General features: G+C 39.9%; 2 non-coding genes across 2 annotated transcripts; one reads left to right on the top strand and one right to left on the bottom strand.

The window, feature by feature from the left end:
- Window positions 1-1,699: 1,699 nt before the first annotated feature.
- LOC112716516 (small nucleolar RNA R71) lies at window positions 1,700-1,806 on the top strand. Its single transcript, XR_003160384.1, has one exon. It is a non-coding gene; the product is annotated as a small nucleolar RNA R71 (small nucleolar RNA).
- Window positions 1,807-17,255: 15,449 nt separating this feature from the next.
- Window positions 17,256-17,363, bottom strand: LOC112711788 (small nucleolar RNA R71). Its single transcript, XR_003157600.1, has one exon. It is a non-coding gene; the product is annotated as a small nucleolar RNA R71 (small nucleolar RNA).
- Window positions 17,364-23,684: the final 6,321 nt, after the last annotated feature.

The following is a 23,684-nucleotide window of genomic DNA, read 5'->3' as shown; positions in this document are numbered from 1 at the left end:
GCTTGTGCCCCTTATTTAGCTCTGCCATAAACTCTTTTGTTTGCTTTTCCTCTGACTATTTGTTATCATGGTCTGCTTCTTGTGAGAGGTTGAAAACATTGAAGGTGAGCTGATCATCATGTATTCTCAGCACTAGCTCTCATCACTTCACATCTATGAGTGCTCTGGCTGTGGATAAGAATGGCCTTCCCAGAATGATGGGGTGAATAGGATTCTCATCCATTTCCAGGACAACAAAGTCTGTGGAGAGGAAGTAGTTCCCAACCTTCACTAACACATTCTCAACCACTCCTGGTACCTATTTTTGAGTTTTGTCAGCCAATTTGATGATTACATCTGTGGGTGTTAGCTCATTAATTTGAAACTTTTTCATGAGGGATAGAGGCATTAGGTTGATACTTGCTCCCAAGTCACAGAGTCCTTTATCAATCATTATTTCTCCTATGGCACAGGGAATATGGAAACTCCCTAGATCCTTCTTCTTTGTGGGTGGCCCTGGTTGAATGAGAGCACTACAATCCCTATTCATCTTTATTGTTTGTCCATCCTTCAATGAACTCTTTCTGGCTAATAGCTCCTTTATATACTTTATGTAGGAAGGCATTTGCTGGAGGGCTTTAATAAATGGTATATTTACATCAAGAGATGCAAACATGTTGAGGAACCTTGAATACCTTCTCCCTTCTACACCACCTTTAAGCCTTTGGGGAAAGGGTGCATATGGGTTCAATATCTCCCTTCTCTTCAGTTCTTCCTTGAGTGTAGGTTGGGGTGCATGGTCTCTTTCTTCCTGGTTTCCCTTTTGACTATCTTGGAGGTGTTCTACTTCCTTCATACTCCTCTCATCACTGGTGGTGATCATCTTACATTCTTCCCACCTTACTTTCTTTGTTTCTCCTCTTGGGTTCTTCTCCGTGTCATTGGGAAATCCATCAGTGGATTTGGGAATTTGTTGAGATAGATACCCTACTTGGGACTCCAGTCTCTTGATGTTTTCTCCTTGGTTTTTGATATTGGCTCGCACTTCTTCCTTAAACACCTTGTTGTCTTGGACTTCTCTACATAAATCTTCAAGTAGAGTCTCAATTTTTGAAAGTCTATCATCCGTTAGTGATGGTGGATTGGGGTTAGGTGGTTGAGAAGGGTGGTTAAGTGGGTATTGATAGGATCTCTGTGAGGTATGTTGGTGAGTTGCATTGTTGTTGGAATTGAGGTTGTGGCGTCTCTGGTTTTGACCTTGGTCTTGTTGATTTCCCCAACCAAAGTTGGGGTGATTTCTCCATCCAGAGTTGTAAGTTTTGGAGTATGGGTCATGAATTTGTCTAGGTGAGTTTCCAACATAGTTGGCTTGTTCCCAGTCACCTTCTTCTCCTATATTCACTCCTTCTTGAGCTGGTGATGAAGTGATGACTGCTGCAACTTGGTTTTCCTCCACCTTCTTGGTGAGATCTGCTAGCTACTTGGTGATCATCTTATTTTGAGCTAGCACTGCATCCAAGTGGTTCAGCTCCATTACTCCTCGAGTGTTACTTCTTTCAGAGGCATAGAAGTAGCCATTCTCAGCTACTGTTTCAATGACATCTATGGCTTCTCCAATGGTTTTCTTCTTGTTTAGAGAGCCCCTGGTGAATGATCTACAACCTTCTTTGACTCATAGGAAAGACCTTCATAGAAAATGTGAAGTTGAACCCATTCATTGAACATATCTGGTGGGCATCTTCTTGTTAAGTCCTTGAACCTCTCCCATGCCTCATAGAGAGTCTCACCATCTTGTTGCCTGAAAGTCTGCACCTCAGCTCTCAGCCTATTAATTCTTTGAGGAGGGTAGAATCTTGCCAAAAATTTATTCACCACATCTTCCTAATTTGTTAAGCTCTCCTTTGGGAAAGATTCAAGCCACTTGGATGCCTTGTCCCTGAGTGAAAAAGGGAACAAAAGCAGCCTATAGACATTCGGATGGACTTTATTAGACTTTACAGTGTCACAAATTCTCAGGAAGGTGGTTAGATGTTGATTGGGGTCTTCTTGAGCACTTCCTCCAAATGAGCAGTTGTTCTGAACAAGGGTGATGAGCTGGGGTTTTAGTTCAAAGTTGTTGGCATGTATGGTGGGCTTCTGGATGCTACTTCCACAGTTTCTTGGATTTGGATTGATGTAGGAGCCTAGAACTTTCCTTTCTTACCCAGCATGATTTGCAGGGCCTTCTCTAGTATGGTTGTGAGCTTCTCTTTCATAATTGTTTTCCAAGTTCTCTTCCATGTTGGTTTCAAAGTACTCTTCCTCTTCCTCAGCACTAACAACTCATTTCCCTCTTACTTCCCTCCTTAGTCTCCGGAGGGTCCTTTCAGGTTCTAAATCGAAGGAAGTTGAAGCTCCCCCTCTTTTCCCTGTCTTACAACTAACAAAGCACACAGCAAGAGATGAAATGAAATAATTATTCTTGTTAGAGTGATTATTAGTGTGAGTGATGCAAATTATCAAACAGTTAGTGGGTTAGTGAGCAGAATTGTAGATAATAACAAAGAAAGAAAGAAAAACAGAGAGGGTAAAGGGGATGAGGAAGAAGCTAAACAAAATGAAGATAAATGACTGAATAGAGTAAACAACAAAGGAAAAAAATGCTCAATCTAGTGAACTTCCAACTTAATCATTATTGATACAAAATCAATCCCCGGTAACGGTGCCATAAACTTGATGCATGAAAACTTGTCTCTCAACAAATTTCTCTTCGGCAAGTACACCGAATTATCGTCAAGTAAAAACTCACAATAAAGTGAGGTCGAATCCCACAGGGATTGATTGGTCAAGCAACTTTAGTTGGAAGAGTATGCTAGTTGAGCTAAACAGAATGTAGTTTGAGAATTGCAGAAAATTAAATGGCGGGAAAGTAAATAGCAGAAAATAAAGAGCAGAATCTTAGATGGGGATTTGGGGAAATGAGCATGAACATAAATGGCAGAAAGTAAAGAGAATGGGTAAGATCAAAAATGGAGAATTCATTGGGCTCAGGAGATGTTGTATTCTCTGGATCAAATTCATTTTCATCTCTTCCTCAATCAAAGCATCTATTGATCTCCTTGGTAATCTTAAGTGATTGGGTTCCAATTCCTTGGCAACCCAATCTCTCTAAACTCGAACAATTGCCCAATTCCTTGATTTAATTGCTCATGGAAAGAGATAAAGTATGGTCACTGATTATACCACATGTATTTCCAAATCAAAGTGTTGGGAGGATTACATGTCACTATATCCGCCCAGACCCCAATTTGGTCCAACATGAGAAAGTATTTCTAGCATGAGCTCCTCATCCCTTTTCCAAGGCTCAGAGGAGATCCAATTATGGAGAGTTTCTTTTCCAAGACAACTAACCAATTGAATTAAGATCGAAAGCTTTCTAGTAAATCAAAAGAGAAGAAAGAAGAAGAGAAATGAAAACTATAATTGATCCATCAAATTACAACAGAGCTCCCTAACCCAATGAAAGGAGTTTAGTTGTTCATAGCTCCAGAAATGAAAAATGGCAGAAAAGAATACATGTTTAGCTAAAAGAGCAAAAAAGTAAATATACAGAGGGTAGTTCTCCAAAGTGCCCAGCTTCTCTATAGTTCAAAACTACTCCTATATATACTACTTCTCTTGATCTTCTAGTGAGTTCTTCAAGTCTTGGATATGGGCCTTAGATCTTGAGTTGAAGCAGTTACAATCTTTAGTGGGCTCAGCTTGCAGAGAAGTATGAATTAGGCATGGGTGTTAGTGAAGTTAACGTTAAGTGACATTGTGGGTTCGGGAACGTTAGTGGCAATCACATTTTTCACTAACGTTCCAACCCCATATAGCCCACGTTAACTCCAATATTAGTGGCACCAACGTGACCACTAACGTAGCCTTGTAAACCTTCGCAAGCGTTATTGGGACTCACCTTTCCCAATAATGTTGCCTTATAAACCTTCGCAAGCGTTATTGGGACTCACCTTTCCCAATAATGTTGCCTTGTGCCCTTTGTCCCCACATTAGAGTTCACGTTAGTGTAACTAACGTGGCTCTTAACGTGGTTATGCCTCACCTTTGAGAGCGTTAGTGACACTTACCTTTGTCACTAACGCTCCAAGTGCCCCTACTCTCCAAGTTAGAGCTCACATTAACTAAGTTAACGTGGTAGTGAATGCCATCTCCAACGTTAGTGACAAAGGTGAGTGTCACTAACATTGGCTCATCAATCTTAGCTCCACATTAACTTTCACGTTAGTGGTCTTAACGTGACCACTAACGTGGGCAATGTGACGTTAGAATTTTTGCTAGTAAAGAATTTTATAAAAATAGTCGCGTTGTAGATATAGATTCTAAACCAACAGAAATCCCTTCGTGCAAACGTTTTGGTTGTCACAAGTAACAAACCCCTAAATAAATTAATAACCGAAGTATTTAAACCTCGGGTCGTCTTCTCAAGAAATTGCAGGGAGGTATGTTCTTATTATTGGTTATGAGCTTTGTAAATCGGGGCTTTTGAGAATGAGGAGCAGATATGATAAATGACAAGTAAACTAAATAAATGACTGTAAAATAAACGCTTGGCAAGGTATGAGAACTGGAAGTCCTATCCTAGTTATCCTTATCAATTGTGATGAGAATTGGATTTTTCTCCCACTTTGTTAACCTCTAACTATGAAGGTAAGTCAAGTGAATGAATTAATTCGAATCCTCAAGTCCCAGTCTTTCCTTGGGAAAAGTTAGAGTTATTGGATCTCGAATCAATTCTTGAAGAATTCCAATTTTCAATCAACAATGAGTTTGATAACTCAAGAGTCACCAATTAATCAACCAAAGCCAAAAGGTAGAAAAATCTAAATTATTTAGATCATAAATAAGAGAAACAAATCATAGATCTGAAAATACCTCAAATAATATTTATTAAGAAAATCATAACATGAATGTCATTAAGCCAAATTGGCAACATATATAATTAAAAATAAGAGAAGTCAAAATAAAGAAATATTAAACCTGGAGCTCAGAAGAATTATAAGTTGAAATAATAATAAATCCAAAATCCTTTAAGAGGAATTCTAATCCTAAATCCTAAGAGAGAGGAGATAACCTCTCTCTCTAAAAACTACATCTAAACTATGAAAAGTGAATTATGAGAGCCTGATGAGTCTCTGCAAGTTTCCTGACTTTAATCTGTGTTTCTAGGCCGAAAACTGGGTTGAAATGCGGCCCAGAATCTCTGCCAGTGACTTTTGTAATTCTGCAGATCGCGCACGTCACGCGATCGCGTCATCCATGCGGACGCGTCATTTGCGTTTTTCCCTGCCACGCGTTCGCGTCGTCCACGCTTCCGCGTCACTTGTGCTTTTCCAATCCGCGCGGTCGCGTGAGCCATGCGGCCGCGTCACTGCGATTTCTCCTCTCTCACACGAACACGTGAGCCATGCAGTCGCGTCACTTCTCGCTGGTTATCTCCTCAATTTCTTGTGTTCCTTCCATTTTTGCTAGCTTCCTTTCCAATCTCCAACTCATTCATGCCCTATAAAGCCTGAAACACTTAACACACAGATTACGTCATCGAATGGAATAAAGGAGAATTAAAATGCATAATTAAAAGTCTCTAGGAAGCAGTTTTCAATCATGTAATAATTTTCAGGAAGGAAATATAAATGCATGCTAAATTAATGAATAAGTGGGTAAGGATCATGATAAAACCACACAATTAAACACATTGTAAACCATAAAATAGTGGTTTATCAACCTCCCCACACTTAAACATTAGCATGTCCTCATGCTAAACTCAAGGAGACCAAATAAATGAGTAGGGAAAGGCAAGACTCATGCAATGCAACCTATGAATGTGAATGCAACTACATGCTAAAATGATTCTACCTACTTGGTGAAAAGTAAATAAATCCTTCAAGAATAGATATGAACTGGATTTTACTAATTCAAATCACAAAATACAATATAAGTAACTTGCAAGAAGAAGATGGATCATGAGTGCAGGGAACATAGAATTAAGCACTGAACCCTTACTGGTAGTGTATATCACTCTAACTCTCAAGTGTCTAGGGTCAATTCTCTCAATTCTCTACTAATCTTGCTTTCTATAGCTTGCTCTTCATCTAAAAATCGACAAAAATTTAATGCACCAATACACAAATCAAGAGGTCTTTTAAGGGTTATAATGGGGTTAGGGTCAAGGTAGGATTGTATTTGGCCAAGTGGACTAAAATTTGAATCCTTATTATATAAATTTCCACCTAACTCAAGACAATTCATTTAATTAAAATACAAAATCTAACTTCCCATTAACTGTGCTTTCCACATGTTCATGCATCCTAAAATTGAGTTTAGTACATATGCATTGATACCAACACTTACTTTGGGGCATTTTGTCCCCTTTTATTACTGCTTTTTTTTTATTCTTCTCAATGTATATGATTAAGGTTTTGAATGCATAAACATGTTCTTAACATTTTTCATATTTTCACACAAAGTCTAACATACTCAATTCCCAAACCAAATGTTTCCAAACCCACTTTTCCCCACACTTAATTCATGAGCATTCTCACTAGTCTAAGCTAATCAAGGATTCAAATTAGGGACATTATTGTTTTCTGCTTAGAGTTAGTGATGCGCTAAAGTAAAGAACAAGGGGTAAAATAGGCTCAACATGGGTTTGCAAAGGATAATAAAAGGTTAGGCCATAAGGGTATGTAAGCTCAGTGAAACAAGGCCTCAATCATATAAGTGCATGCATACATCAAATAATAGAAATATAGAATTAAGCAAGACAAAGATCACAATTTTAGAGAGAGAAACACACACCAAAAATAAAATATTGGTTGATAAAATGTAACCAATCAAATAGGCTCAAAATCTCACTGGTTTTGTGTGTTCGAGCTCTAAACTATGTTCCAAAATAATATTTCTTCAAACAAGTTTTTCAAAAAGTTTTATTCTAATTAGTGAAATACTATAAAAATTTCTTGAAAAAGAAAATATTACTTTAACCAAGTGGTAAAATATGCATAAAATTAAACTATAATGCAACAATGAAAAACAAAAATTGGTGTTAAGAAGGGACTAACTGACCTGTGGAGATCGGTATCGACCTCCCCACACTTAAAGATTGCACCATCCTCGGTGCATGCTGAGATGTACAGGTGGGCGGGTGTTGTGGTTCCTCAGCCGATGCTCGTTGTAGAGTCTTTCTCTTTACTCTTCCCGGTGGCCAGCCTGAAAAAGGGAGAAGAGAAAGGGACATGAAGTCAAAGGGATAGAGCAAAGAAGAGGGCGGTACGAGTGATAATCATGCCAAGTAAGGAAAATAGTGAATGAAAGACATGGTCGCGATTCCATGTGATCAGTTCATCAATGGAAATATAGCAAGGAATGGGGAGTATTGGATGCAAGATGTTTATTAGCATGCCGGCAAGGGCATGAGTAGCATAGATCAAGCATCAAAAGCTTTAATGTATTGTTAGTCGTGAGAAACTAACAATAACGTTTGTATTGACAATTATATTTAATTAATAAAATAGTAAAGAAAATTTGTGAAAAGCAAGCATTGAATAGTAGAAGAGAATAATTTAAAATAATGCATAATGCCATACGGGCTTTTTCACAAATACTTAGCAAGCATGGTGAATATGTTATTGAAAATATTAATTAGAACATGCAAGAAACCCTATAAAAATAATATATAATTGTCAAACAATTCTTTGAATAACCCACAAGCAAAATAAATAAATTTCTAACACCAATGAAAATAATGCAATGAATGAAACTATGCAAATAAATTAAATAGAAGTGAAAAGGGATTAGAAGAAGAAAGTAAGAAAAGGAAGAAGAAAGAAGAAAAGAAATAAGAAAGGAAGAAAAGAATTAGATATAGGAAAGAGAATATAAGATATTTGGCTGCGTTTGGAAAGTTGTGCGGCCGTGGGGGACGCGGTCACACGACTTGCGCTTAAATTAATCGACGCGGTCGCGTCAGTCACGCGGACGCGTGACTCAGGTTATGCTACTGGCGCGAGGGCAGCCTCGCACTCGCACAACTCTCTGTTCAAAATCTTATTTTGCCAAATTTTGGGTGACGCGATCGCGTGGGCCATGCGATCGCGTGAGTGGACTCCAGAAAGGAATGACGCAGACGCGTCGGCGACGCAGTCGCGTGATAGAGATTGTGCGTCTAGCACCAATCCAGCACCACTCTCACACAATAATTCATTGTGCACCCTTTTTACGTCGAAAATCAGGGCACGCGGCCGCGTGGGGCACGCGGTCGCGTGGGAGGCCATTATTCCCATGTGACGCGGACGCGTCAATGACGCGGTCGCGTGGGATGATTTGGGTCACTGGCACGCCTCCAGCCACGCTCCAGCATGACTCTTTGTTCGTTTTTATTTTTTCACCTCTCCTTTCGACGCGGACGCGTCGCTGATGTGGTCACATCGCGTGGCATTTTTTTTAATATGCAGTATGCAGAATGCAAAATGATATGAATGTTATGAGTAATTCCAGGTTCAATGAAAAACTTGAAAACAAATAAAACTAAATAAAAATGAAAAAGGAACGATTATACCATGGTGGGTTGTCTCCCACCTAGCACTTTTAGTTAAAGTTCTTAAGTTGGACAATTGAGGAGCTTCCTATTATGGCGGCTTGTGCTTGAACTCATCCAGAAATCTCCACCAATGTTTGGAGTTCCAGTAGCCTCCGGGGTCCCAAACTAGGCATGTGAAGCTTCTGAGCAGCTTCAAACAGATTTTCAGGCTCCCGGGGTGATGAATATCAAAATATATTCCAGGATCCCAAACTTTGGTTCCAAATCCACTTTTGTTTTGATCTATAATTTTCCATCCGGGCGGTTTGGAAATTAGATTCTCACCAAGATGACCAAACGTTTTCCAAGATCCATTCGATTGAACATGATACCAATCTGTACACTTCGAGTTGAAGCGTGGAACCTTATTGAACCTTGTATACCAGCTCTGAGTGCGAGCCATTTCCCTTTTACTCTTAAAGCCGCAGAAAACTCTAAGCTGGCCATCTGTTTCAAGTAAACCGTATTCAAGTGGAAAAATAAAGATAAGAGTCAAGGATTTTACCCACTTGAAGTCTGTGTTGGTTGGTAGTGGCCTTGGGATCAGTGTTTTTAGTGGTTCTGCAAGCTCTACTCCCTTGTGGTCTTCAGTGAATTCTCCACTTCCTTGCAAACCTTTTCCATTCCAGCCATGTCCTGGTCAAAGTCTTCCATATCTTCCTTATCACTTGAGTCATAATTAGGAGGTTGAGAAAAGTCGACCTCTGCATCATCTTCGTATTTACTTGGGAAAGATTCTTCTGTCTCAAAGAATTCACTTGCGGGTGCAAGTTCATCACTAGGGGGACTTGACTGGTGACTATCATCATCAAGGAAACATGTGTCTTGAGTTACTCCGTCCAGTTCTTCATAAGATATCTGCATTGGAGGCTGTGCAACCTCCTCTTTAGCGTCAATTGTAACATCCTTGACGGGGTCTTCCATGACTCTGTATTTCCTAGGAGGTTCAACATCTCCTAAATCTTCAACCAACTCTTCTTCTTCTACAATGACAGCGTCCTCTACTTGTTCCAGTACGAAGTTATGCTCTATGTTGTCCACTGGAGTCTTTAGTGTCTTCTCCGTGCTGCGTTCTTCATTAGATTCTCCACATGAAGCCATGGGAGTTTGTTGAGTGTCTGAACGTCTGGAAGATAATTGATTTATTGCTTGCTCCATTTGATGAAGGGTTGCATTGAACTGGTTTATTGATTCCTCAAAGCGAACCTGTGATTTTTGGCTTGATGGATGTGGACATGGTGCGTAGGAGAGTGGTGGTTCTTGGGAGTAATTGGATTGGCGTTGGGGCGGATAAGGATCATGTGGTAGTGAATAGTGAAAAGAAGCTTGTGAGTGTGGTGGTTCGAAGTTATGTCGAGAGGATGGTCTCTGAGCACAGGGTGGGGCTTGTTGGTAGTTACAAGGCGGTCCACCAAATCTATCAGTTGGGCATGCATTGTAAAATGGTCTCTATCCATGATATCTAGGAGGATGTTGTTGCCTAAAGGGTTGATCGGATCCTTGTGGCTCCATCCATCTTTGATTGCTTAGACCTTGATGCATAGTCCAGTTATAGCTTCCATTCCTTGCAACAAAATTAGAACCAAACTCATAGCGAGAGGGGTGAGAATTCATAATAGATATTAGAAATAAGAGGGAAGAGAGAAAACAAATAAACAAATAAAAGAAAAAAAATTTGAAAAATATTTACAATAACCAATAATAAGGGACACGTTTGCAATTCCCCAGCAACGGCGCCATTTTGACGTTAGGATTTTTGCTAGTAAAGAATTTTATAAAAATAGTCGCGTTGTAGATATAGATTCTAAACCAACAGAAATCCCTTCGTGCAAACGTTTTGGTTGTCACAAGTAACAAACCCCTAAATAAATTGATAACCGAAGTATTTAAACCTCGGGTCGTCTTCTCAAGGAATTGTAGGGAGGTATGTTCTTATTATTGGTTATGAGCTTTGTAAATCGGGGGTTTTGAGAATGAGGAGTAGATATGATAAATGACAAGTAAACTAAATAAATGACTGTAAAATAAACTCTTGGCAAAGTATGAGAACTAGAACTCCTATCCTAGTTATCCTTATCAATTATGATGAGAATTGGATTTTTCTCCCACTTTGTTAACCTCTAACTATGAAGGTAAGTCAAGTGAATGAATTAATTCGAATCCTCAAGTCCCAGTCTTTCATTGGGAAAAGTTAGAGTTATTGGATCTCGAATCAATTCTTGAAGAATTCCAATTTTCAATCAACAATGAGTTTGATAACTCAAGAGTCACCAATTAATCAACCAAAGCCTAAAGGTAGAAAAATCTAAATTATTTATATCATAAATAAAAGAAACAAATCATAGATCTGAAAATACCTCAAATAATATTTATTAAGAAAATCATAACATGAATGTCATTAAGCCAATTTGGCAACATATATAATTAAAAATAAGAGAAGTCAAAATAAAGAAATATTAAACCTGGAGCTCAGAAGAATTATAAGTTGAAATAATAATAAATCCTAAATCCTTTAAGAGGAATTCTAATCTTAAATCCTAAGAGAGAGGAGAAAACCTCTCTCTCTAAAAACTACATCTAAACTATGAAAAGTGAATTATGAGAGCCTGATGAGTCTCTGCAAGTTTCCTGACTTTAATCTGTGTTTTTGGGCCAAAAACTGGGTTAAAATGCGGCCCAGAATCTCTGCCAGCGACTTTTGTAATTCTACAGATCGCGCACGTCACGCGATCGCGTCATCCATGCGGACGCGTCATTCGCGTTTTCCCTGCCATGCGTTCGTGTCGTCCACGCTTCCGCGTCACTTGTGCTTTTCCAATCCGCGTGGTCGCGTGAGCCATGCGGCCACGTCACTGCGATTTCTCCTCTCTCACGCGAACGCGTGAGCCATGCGGCCGCGTCACTTCTCGCTGGTTATCTCCTCAATTTCTCATGTTCCTTTCATTTTTGCTAGCTTCCTTTCCAATCTCCAACTCATTCATGCCCTATAAAGCCTGAAACACTTAACACACAGATTACGGTATCGAATGGAATAAAGAAGAATTAAAATGCATAATTAAAAGCCTCTAGAAAGCAGTTTTCAATCATGTAATAATTTCAGGAAGGAAATATAAATGCATGCTAAATTAATGAATAAGTGGGTAAGGATCATGATTAAACCACACAATTAAACACATTGTAAACCATAAAATAGTGGTTTATCACAATGCTAGTTTGATCCAACATTAGTGACAAAGGTGAGTGTCACTAACGTTGGCATTGTTCCTCTCTTCCACGTTAGAGTTCACGTTAACTAAGTTAACGTGACTCTTAACGTGGCTTATTGCCAAATCTTGGAACGTTAGTGGTGTTCACGTTTACCACTAACGTTGGAGCTTTCTTTTGTCTCCACATTAACTACCACGTTAACCTAGTTAACGTGGCAATTAACATGGGCTTATGATGGCTTCACAGGCGTTATTGGTAATCACTTTTCTCATTAATGTTGCAAGCTATTTACCATTCCACGTTAGTGGTCACGTTAACTAGATTAACGTGAGTACTAACGTGGTTCTTCCTTGCTTCCTTTGTCCTGAAATCAAGCAAATAAAGTGCATCAAAGCTCTAGCCAAAGTCATGAGATTATGCATCATCAATTTATCATTCAATTCTAGCAAAAATCCTCATGAAATCATGTGAAATTCATAATAGTTGCTTGAATCAAGGTGTAAGTGTATTTTCATCCAAAACTTGCTTATTCACTAAGAAAATACATGAAACTAACCTAAAACAGTAAAGAAAAGGTCAGTGAAACTGGCCTAGATGCCCTGGCATCAGCGTGCGCGTTAATTATCCTCTTTGCCTGGTGCGCATACACGACAGATGCGCGTGCGCGTTGATCTGTGAATGCGCTAAAATGCATATCCACATCACTCCTCGCTGGTCAGCTCTTTTGTTTTCTTGCGTTCCTTCCATTTTTGCAAGCTTCCTCTCCACCCTCTGAGCCATTCCTGCCCTATAAAGCCTGAAAACACTCAACACACAAATCACGACATCGAATGGTATAAGGGGAATCAAAAATATATAAATTAGAGGTCTGGGAAGCAAGTTTACAACCATAGAATAAAAGTTGGAAGGGATTGTAAAATCGTGCAAATCATATGAATAAGTGAGTGAAGAGTTGACAAAAACCACCCAAATTAGCACAAGATAAACCATAAAATAGTGGTTTATCAATGATTTGGGTGGAATTTGAATAACAGAATTTAAATTACAAGAAATCTAAATTGCAGAATGTAAAGAGCTTGAAATGTAAATGGCAAGAAGCTTAAATTGCTGAAACTTAAAGTGCAAGGAATTGAAAGGACTGAATCTTAAATTGCAAGAAAGGCAAATAACTGAATCTTAAAATACAGAAAATTAAAATTGCAGAAACTTAAAGGACAATAAAACTTAAATTGCATGAATTATAAAGGGATTTAGGTGATGGGAATCAAAACAGAACTGGACAATGTGAATTGCAGTGAAATCGGAGAGCTCTAAGTTGAAAAAATTCAAAGAAAATGATTCATCAGGGATTGGAGATATCATAATCCTTCATGAATCAAATGGGTCTCAACTCCTTTCTCAATCATATGGGTAGATCTATGGCAGGTTGAAATTGATTGGATCCCAATTCCTTGGTAATCCAATCTCTCTAATCATAATCAATCTTGCCAATTCCTTGATCTAATTGTCATGAGAAGAGGTTAAGTGAATTTCTCCTATCCATAAGCCACATTAACTCTCAAGATTTTAATTCCTCCCGAATAGTGTTGATCAAGAGAGTAGTGAAGGATAGAGCTTCAAATCTAATACAAGTGATTCCCCTTCCGAGGCTCACACAAGCATTCATTGAATTAAACCCCCTTCCCGAGTGAGTAATTCAAAATCAAAATAGAAGATACCCAATAGCTACATGATGAGCGGATAATTTGTACGCTTTTTGGCATTGTTTTTAGTATGTTTTTAGTATGATCTAGTTAGTTTTTAGTATATTTTTATTAGTTTTTAGTTAAAATTCACTTTTCTGGGCTTTACTATGAGTTTGTGTGTTTTTCTGTGATTTCAGGTATTTTCTGGCTGAAATTGAGGGACCTGAGCAAAAATCTGATTCAGAGACTGAAAAGGACTGCAGATGCTGTTGGATTCTGACCTCCCTGCACTCGAAGTGGATTTTCTGGAGCTACAGAAGCCCAATTGGCGCGCTCTCAACGGCGTTGGAAAGTAGATATCCTGGGCTTTCCAGCAATATTTGATAGTCCATACTTTGCCCAAGATTTGACGGCCCAAACCGGCGTTCAACGTCACCCTCAGAAATCCCAGCGTTAAACGCCGGAACTGGCACCAAAATGGGAGTTAAACGCCCAAACTGGCATAAAAGCTGGCGTTTAACTCCAGGAAGAGTCTCTACACGAAAATGCTTCAATGCTCAGCCCAAGCACACACCAAGTGGGCCCGGAAGTGGATTTTTATGTCATTTACTCATCTCTGTAAACCCTAGGCTACTAGTTCTCTATAAGTAGGACCTTTTACTATTGTATTTTAATCTTCTGATCTTTGGAATCTTTTGATCTTTAGATCTTTTGATCATTGGGAGGCTGGCCTCACGGCCATGCCTAGACCTTGTTCTTATGTATTTTCAACGGTGGAGTTTCTACACACCATAGATTAAGGTGTGGAGCTCTGCTGTACCTCGAGTATTAATGCAATTACTATTGTTCTTCTATTCAATTCCGCTTGTTCTTGTTCTAAGATATCACTTGTTCTTCAACTTGATGAATGTGATGATCCGTGACACTCATCATCATTCTCACCTATGAACGTGTGACTGACAACCACCTCCGTTCTACCTTCGATTGGGTGAATATCTCTTGGATTCCTGATACACGATGCATGGTTGATCGCCTGACAACCGAGCCAGCCATTCCGTGAGATCAGAGTCTTCATGGTATAGGCTAGAACTGATGGCGGCATTCAAGAGAATCCGGAAGGTCTAACCTTGTCTATGGTATTCTGAGTAGGATTCAATGATTGAATGACTGTGACGTGCTTCAAACTCCTGAGGGCGGGGCGTTAGTGACAGACGCAAAAGAATCACTGGATTCTATTCCGGCCTGATCGAGAACCGACAGATGGATAGCCGTGCCGTGACAGGGTGCGTTGAACATTTCCACTGAGAGGATGGGAGGTAGCCACTGACAACGGTGAAACCCTTGCATAAGCTTGCCATGGAAAGGAGTAAGAAGGATTGGATGAAGACAGTAGGAAAGCAGAGAGACGGAAGGGAAGGCATCTTCATACGCTTATCTGAAGTTCCTACCAATGAATTACGTAAGTATCTCTATCTTTATCTTTATGCTTTATTTGTTTATCACCATACCCATTTGAGTTTGCCTGACTGAGATTTACAAGGTGACCATAGCTTGCTTCATACCAACAATCTCTGTGGGATCGACCCTTACTCGCGTAAGGTTTATTACTTGGACGACCCAGTACACTTGCTGGTTAGTTGTGCGAAGTTGTGTTTATGCCATGGTATTGAACACCAAGTTTTTGGATTCATTACCGGGGATTATTTGATTTGTGAAAAGTATTGATCACAATTTCGTGCACCAAGTTTTTGGCGCCGTTGCCGGGGATTGTTGAGTTTGGACAACTGACAGTTCATCTTGTTGCTTAGATTAGGTATTTTTTTCGGAATTCTTGAAGATGAATTCTAGAGTTTCATGATGATTTGTTGAAGTCTGGCTGGCTGAAAGGCCATGTCTAATTTCATTGGACCGAGGTTTCAACTTATCATCACAAGAGCTTGTTGATTTCTATCAATCTTGCTTTTGGAGCAGTGATCTGCTAAGGCTTGGCTGGCCATTGGCCATGTCTAGTGTTTTGGACCGAAGCTTTCCTTGAAAGCTTGGCTGGCTGTGAAGCCATGTCTAATTCCTGGACCGGAGTCTTAGACTAGCATTGCACTGATTCCTGGAATTCTCATTAAGAATTTTGATACCTTTATTTTCTTTTTCCACTTGATTTTCGAAAAACACAAAAAAATTTACAAAGTCATAAAATCCAAAAATATTTCTTGTTTGAGTCTAGTGTCTCATGTTAAGTTTGGTGTCTTGCATGCATTGTTCTTTTGATTTTAGTTGCATTTTGATTTTTCCTTATTATTAAAATCCAAAAATATTTTTAATTTGTGTCTTCTCAAGTCAATAATACAGAGAATTGAAGATTCAGAACATACAGCAGAGGAATTGCACAGAAAAAGCTGGGCGTTCAAAACGCCCAGTGAAGAAGGACAGACTGGCGTTTAAACGCCAGCCAGGGTACCTGGTTGGGCGTTTAACGCCCAAAAGGGTATAGTTTTGGGCGTTAAACGCCAGAATGTGCACCATTCTGGGCGTTTAACGCCAGGATGGCACAAGAGGGAAGATTCTGTTTTCAATGCAATTTTTTTTCAAGTTTTCAAAGTTTTTCAAAATCAAATCTTTTTCAAATCATATCTTTTCAATCATATGCTTTCAAAATTAATTTCTTTCCTTTTTCAAAGATACTTGATATCAATTAATGATTTGATTCAACATTTCAAGTATGTTGCCTTTTCTGTTGAGAAAGGTTTAATGTTTGAATCATATCTTTTCTTGTTAGCCAAGTTTTTAATTTTCAAAATCAAATCTTTTTAAAATGTTTTTCAAATCATATCTCCTCAATCACATCTTTTTTTTTTAAAACTAATCATATCTTCTTAACCACATCTTTTTCAAATAGTTTTCAATCAAATCTTTTTGATTTCTAATTTCAAAATCTTTTTCAAAAATCACTTGATTTCTTTCCCACTTTTATTTTCGAAAATCAATTAGTGTTTTTCAAAAATGTTTTCAAAATCTTCTACTCAATTTTCGAAAATTACTTCCCTTCTTCTCACATCCTTCTGTTTATGGACTAACACTATTCCTTAATGCAAAATTCGAACTCCATCTTCTTTGATAAGTTCGAGTTTTCTACTTCTGTCTTCTACTTTTCTTTTCCTCTGACACCTCAAGGAATCTCTATACTGTGACATAGAGGATTCCACATTTCTTGTTCTCTTCTCTTTCTTATGAGCAGGAGCAGAGGCAAAGGCATTCTTGTTGAGGCTGATCCTGAACCTGAAAGGACCTTGAAGAGAAAGCTAAGAGAAGCCAAAGCACAACTCTCTGTAGAGGACCTAAACGAATTCTTCAAAGAAGAAGAACACATGGCAGCCGAAAACAACAACAATGCCAACAATGCAAGGAAGGTGCTGGGTGACTTTACTGCACCTACTCCCGACTTTTATGGGAGAAGCATCTCTATCCCTGCCATTGGAGCAAACAACTTTGAGCTTAAGCCTCAATTAGTTTCTCTAATGCAACAGAATTGCAAGTTCCATGGACTTCCATTGGAAGATCCTCATCAGTTTTTAGCTGAGTTCTTGCAAATCTGTGACACTGTCAAGACTAATGGGGTTGACCTTGAGGTCTATAGACTGATGCTATTCCCTTTTGCTGTAAGAGACAGAGCTAAGACATGGTTGGACTCTCAACCCAAAGAAAGCCTGGACTCTTGGGAAAAGCTAGTCAATGCCTTCTTGGCAAAGTTCTTTCCACCTCAAAAATTGAGTAAGCTTAGAGTGGAAGTCTAAACCTTCAGACAGAAGGAAGGAGAATCCCTCTATGAAGCTTGGGAAAGATACAAACAATTAATCAGAAAGTGTCCCTCTGACATGCTTTCTGAATGGAGCATCATAGGTATTTTCTATGATGGTCTCTCTGAACTATCCAAGATGTCTTTGGATAGCTCTGCTGGAGGCTCTCTTCATCTGAAGAAGACGCCTACAGAAGCTCAAGAGCTAATTGAAATGGTTGCAAATAACCAATTCATGTACACTTCTGAAAGGAATCCTGTGAATAATGGGACTAGTCAGAAGAAAGGAGTTCTTGAGATTGACACTCTGAATGCCATACTGGCACAGAACAAAATATTGACTCAACAAGTCAATATGATTTCTCAAAGTCTGTCTGGAATGCAAAATGCACCAAGCAGTACTAAAGAAGCTTCATCTGAGGAAGAAGCTTATGATCCTGAGAACCCTTCAATGGAAGAGGTGAATTACATGGGAGAACCCTATGGAAACACCTATAATCCTTCATGGAGAAATCATCCAAATTTTTCATGGAAGGATCAACAGAGACCTCAACAAGGTTTCAACAATAATGGTGGAAGAAACAGGTTTAGCAATTGCAAACCTTTTCCATCATCTTCTCAGCAACAGACAGAGAGTTCTAAGCAGAATAACTCTGACTTAGCAACCATGGTCTCTGATCTGATCAAAATCACTCAAAGTTTCATGACTGAAACAAGGTCCTCCATTAGAAATTTGGAGGGACAAGTGGGTCAGCTGAGCAAGAAAATTACTGAACTCCCTCCTAGTACTCTTCCAAGCAATACAGAAAAAAATCCAAAAGGAGAGTGCAAGGCCATCAACATGGCCGAATTTTGGGAGGAAGAAGAGGCAGTGAACGCCACTGAGGAAGACCTCAATGGACGTCCACTGGCCTCCAATGAGTTCCCCAAGGAGGAACCATGGGAATCTGAGGCTCAAAATGAGACCATAGAGATTCCATTGAACTTACTTCTGCCATTCATGAGCTCTGATGAGTATTCTTCCTCTAAAGAGGATGAGTATGTCACTGAAGAGCAAGTTGCTAAATACCTTGGAGCAATCATGAAGCTGAATGACAAGTTATTTGGAAATGAGACTTGGGAGGATGAACCCCCTTTGCTCACCAAAGAACTGGATGACTTGTCTAGGCAGAAACTGCCTCAAAAGAGACAGGACCCTGGGAAGTTTTCAATACCTTGTACCATAGGCACCATGACCTTCAAGAAGGCCTTGTGTGACTTAGGGTCAAGTGTAAACCTCATGCCTCTCTCTGTAATGGAGAAGCTAGGGATCTTTGAGGTGCAAGCTGCAAAAATCTCACTAGAGATGGCAGACAACTCAAGAAAACAAGCCTATGGACTTGTAGAGGATGTTTTGGTAAAAGTTGAAGACCATTACATCCCTACTGATTTCATAGTCCTAGAGACTGGGAAGTGCATGGATGAATCCATCATCCTTGGCAGACCCTTCCTAGCCACAGCAAAGGCTGTGATTGATGTTGATAGAGGAGAGTTGATCATTCAAGTGAATGAAGAATCCTTGGTGTTTAAGGCTCAAGGATATCCCTCTATCATTGTGGAGAGGAAGCATGAAGAGCTTCCCTCAAAACAGAGCCAAACAGAGCCCCCACAGTCAAACTCTAAGTTTGGTGTTGGGAGGCCACAACCAACTTCTAAGTTTGGTGTTGAACCCCCACATTCAAACTCTAAGTTTGGTGTTGGGAGGTTCCAACATAGCTCTGAGCATTTCTGAGGCTCCATGAGAGTCCTCTGTCAAGCTAATGACATTAAAGAAGCGCTTGTTGGGAGGCAACCCAATGTTTTATAATTAACTATTTTCTTTTGTTATTTTATGTTTTTTTTGTAGGTTGATGATCATGAGAAGTCACAAAATCAATGAAAAGAGCAAAAACAGAATGAAAAACAGGAAGAAAAACAGCACACCCTGGAGGACGCACCTACTGGCGTTTAAACGCCAGTAAGGTTAGCAGATGGGCGTTTAACGCCCAGTCTGGCACCATTCTGGGCGTTTAACGCCAGAAAGGGGCACCAGACTGGCGTTAAACGCTAGAAAAGGGCAAGAAGCTGGCGTTAAACGCCAGAAATGGGCAACAGCCCAGCGTTTAACGCCAGAATTGGCACAAAACGAGATTTTGCTTGCCATTTGGTGCAGGGATGACTTTTCCTTGACACCTCAGGATCTGTGGACCCCACAGGATCCCTACCTACCCCGCCACTCTCTCTCCTCTTCACCCATTCACCAATCACCTCAACACCTCTTCCCCAAAAACCCTTCACCTATCAAATCCCATCTTTCTCTTCACCACTCACATCCATCCTTCATAAAACCCCACTTACCTCACCATTCAAATTCAAACCACTTTCCCACCCAAACCCACCCATACATAGCCGAACATCACCCTTCCCCCACTCCTATATAAACCCTCCTTCACTCCTTCATTTTCACACAACCTAAACACTACTTCTTCCCCTTCTTGGCCGAAAACAAAAAGCCATTCCCATCTCCTTCATTTCTTCTTCTTCTACTCTCTTCTTTCTTCTTTTGCTCGAGGACGAGCAAACATTTTAAGTTTGGTGTGGCAAAAGCATTGCTTTTTGTTTTTCCATAACCATTTATTGCATCCAAGGCCGGAGAAACCTCTAGAAAGAGGAAAGGGAAGGCAAAAGCTTCCACCTCCGAGTCATGGGAGATGGAAAGATTCATCTCAAGGGTGCATCAAGACCACTTCTATGAAGTTGTGGCCTTGAAGAAGGTGATCCCCGAGGTCCCTTTCTCACTCAAAAAGAGTGAATATCCGGAGATCCGACATGAGATCCGAAGAAGAGGTTGGGAAGTTCTTACCAACCCCATTCAACAAGTCGGAATCTTAATGGTTCAAGAGTTCTATGCCAATGCATGGATCACCAAGAACCATGACCAAAGTATGAACCCGGATCCAAAGAATTATCTTACTATGGTTTGGGGGAAATACTTGGATTTTAGTCCGAAAAGTGTAAGGGTGGCATTCAATTTGCCCATGATGCAAGGAGATGAACATCCTTACACTAGAAGGGTCAACTTTGATCAAAGGTTGGACCAAGTCCTCACAGTCATATGTGAAGAGGGCGCCCAATGGAAGAGAGATTCAAGAGGGAAGCCGGTTCAATTGAGAAGGCATGACCTCAAACCCGTGGCTAGAGGATGGTTGGAGTTTATCCAACGCTCAATCATTCCCACTAGCAACCGGTCAGAAGTTACCATAGACCGGGCTATCATGATTCATAGCATCATGATTGGAGAAGAAATAGAAGTTCATGAGGTTATAGCTCAAGAGCTTTATAAGGTGGCGGACAAGCCCTCTACCTTGGCAAGGTTAGCCTTCCCTCATCTCATTTGTCACGTCTGTTATTCAGTTGGAGTTGACATAGAGGGAGACACCCCTATTGATGAGGACAAGCCCATCACTAAGAAGAGGATGGAGCATACAAGAGACCCCACTCATCATGAGATCCCTGAGATACCTCAAGGGATGCACTTTCCTCCACAAAACTATTGGGAGCAACTAAACACCTCCCTAGGAGAATTGAGTTCCAACATGGGACAACTAAGGGTGGAGCATCAAGAACACTCCATCATCCTCCATGAAATTAGAGAAGATCAAAGAATCATGAGAGAGGAGCAACAAAGACAAGGAAGAGATATTGAGGAGCTCAAGCACTCCATAGGATCTTCAAGAGGAAGAAAGAGCCGCCATCACTAAGGTGGACCCGTTCCTTAATTTCCTTGTTCTTTATTTTCCTGTTTTTCAAATTTTAGTGCTTATGTTTGTCTATGTTTGTGTCTTGTGATCATTAGTGTCTTAGTGTCTATGCCTTAAAGTTATGAATGTCCTATGAATCCATCACCTTTCTTAAATGAAAAATGTTCTTAATTGAAAAAGAAAAGAATTGCATGAATTTTGAATTTTATAACAGTTTAATTATTTTGATGTGGTGGCAATATTTTTGTCTTCTGAATGTATGCTTAAACAGTGCATATATCTTTTGAATTTGTGGTTCATGAATGTTGGCTCTTGAAAGAATGATGAAAAAGGAGACATGTTACTGAGGATCTGAAAAATCATAAAAAAATGATTCTTGAAGCAAGAAAAAGCAGTGAATACAAAAAAAATCCGAAAAAAAAGAAAAGAAAGCGAAAAAAAAATAAAGAGAAAAATAAAGAAATAAAGTTGTGATCCAAGGCAAAAAGAGTGTGCTTAAGAACCCTGGACACCTCTAATTGGGGACTCTAGCAAAGCTGAGTTACAATCTGAAAAGGTTCACCCAATTATATGTCTGTGGCATGTATGTATCCGGTGGTAATACTGGAAGACAGAGTGCTTTGGGCCACGGCCAAGACTCAATAAGTAGCTGTGTTCAAGAATCATCATACTTAACTAGGAGAATCAATAACACTATCTGGATTCTGAGTTCCTAAAGAAGCCAATCATTCTGAATTTCAAAGGATAGAGTGAGATGCCAAAACTGTTCAGAGGCAAAAAGCTAAAAGCCCCGCTCATCTAATTGATACTGATCTTCATAGATGTTTTTGGAATTCATTGCATATTCTCTTCTTTTTATCTTATTTGACTTTCAGTTGCTTGAGGACAAGCAACAATTTAAGTTTGGTGTTGTGATGAGCGGATAATTTGTACGCTTTTTGGCATTGTTTTTAGTATGTTTTTAGTATGATCTAGTTAGTTTTTAGTATATTTTTATTAGTTTTTAGTTAAAATTCACTTTTCTGGGCTTTACTATGAGTTTGTGTGTTTTTCTGTGATTTCAGGTATTTTCTGGCTGAAATTGAGGGACCTGAGCAAAAATCTGATTCAGAGACTGAAAAGGACTGCAGATGCTGTTGGATTCTGACCTCCCTGCACTCGAAGTGGATTTTCTGGAGCTACAGAAGCCCAATTGGCGCGCTCTCACCGGCTTTGAAAAGTAGACATCCTGGGCTTTCCAGCAATATATGATAGTCTATACTTTGCCCAAGATTTGACGGCCCAAACTGGCGTTCAAAGTCACCCTCAGAAATCCCAGCGTTAAACGCCGGAACTGGCACCAAAATGGGAGTTAAACGCCCAAACTGGCATAAAAGCTGGCGTTTAACTCCAGGAAGAGTCTCTACACGAAAATGCTTCAATGCTCAGCCCAAGCACACACCAAGTGGGCCCGGAAGTGGATTTTTATGTCATTTACTCATCTCTGTAAACCCTAGGCTACTAGTTCTCTATAAGTAGGACCTTTTACTATTGTATTTTAATCTTCTGATCTTTGGAATCTTTTGATCTTTAGATCTTTTGATCATTGGGAGGCTGGCCTCACAGCCATGCCTAGACCTTGTTCTTATGTATTTTCAACGGTGGAGTTTCTACACACCATAGATTAATGTGTGGAGCTCTGCTGTACCTCGAGTATTAATGCAATTACTATTGTTCTTCTATTCAATTCCGCTTGTTCTTGTTCTAAGATATCACTTGTTCTTCAACTTGATGAATGTGATGATCCGTGACACTCATCATCATTCTCACCTATGAACGTGTGACTGACAACCACCTCCGTTCTACCTTCGATTGGGTGAATATCTCTTGGATTCCTGATACACGATGCATGGTTGATCGCCTGACAACCGAGCCAGCCATTCCGTGAGATCAGAGTCTTCATGGTATAGGCTAGAACTGATGGCGGCATTCAAGAGAATCCGGAAGGTCTAACCTTGTCTATGGTATTCTGAGTAGGATTCAATGATTGAATGACTGTGACGTGCTTCAAACTCCTGAGGGCGGGGCGTTAGTGACAGACGCAAAAGAATCACTGGATTCTATTCCGGCCTGATCGAGAACCGACAGATGGATAGCCGTGCCGTGACAGGGTGCGTTGAACATTTCCACTGAGAGGATGGGAGGTAGCCACTGACAACGGTGAAACCCTTGCATAAGCTTGCCATGGAAAGGAGTAAGAAGGATTGGATGAAGACAGTAGGAAAGCAGAGAGACGGAAGGGAAGGCATCTTCATACGCTTATCTGAAGTTCCTACCAATGAATTACGTAAGTATCTCTATCTTTATCTTTATGCTTTATTCGTTTATCACCATACCCATTTGAGTTTGCCTGACTGAGATTTACAAGGTGACCATAGCTTGCTTCATACCAACAATCTCTGTGGGATCGACCCTTACTCGCGTAAGGTTTATTACTTGGACGACCCAGTACACTTGCTGGTTAGTTGTGCGAAGTTGTGTTTATGCCATGGTATTGAACACCAAGTTTTTGGATTCATTACCGGGGATTATTTGATTTGTGAAAAGTATTGATCACAATTTCGTGCACCACTACACAAATAAATAGA

The sequence above is a fragment of the Arachis hypogaea genome, chromosome 1, assembly GCF_003086295.3.
Source record: "Arachis hypogaea cultivar Tifrunner chromosome 1, arahy.Tifrunner.gnm2.J5K5, whole genome shotgun sequence".
Taxonomy (NCBI): Eukaryota; Viridiplantae; Streptophyta; class Magnoliopsida; order Fabales; family Fabaceae; genus Arachis; species Arachis hypogaea.
Note: the sequence above shows the minus strand (reverse complement) of the source record. Positions and strands in the feature narration are given on the sequence as shown.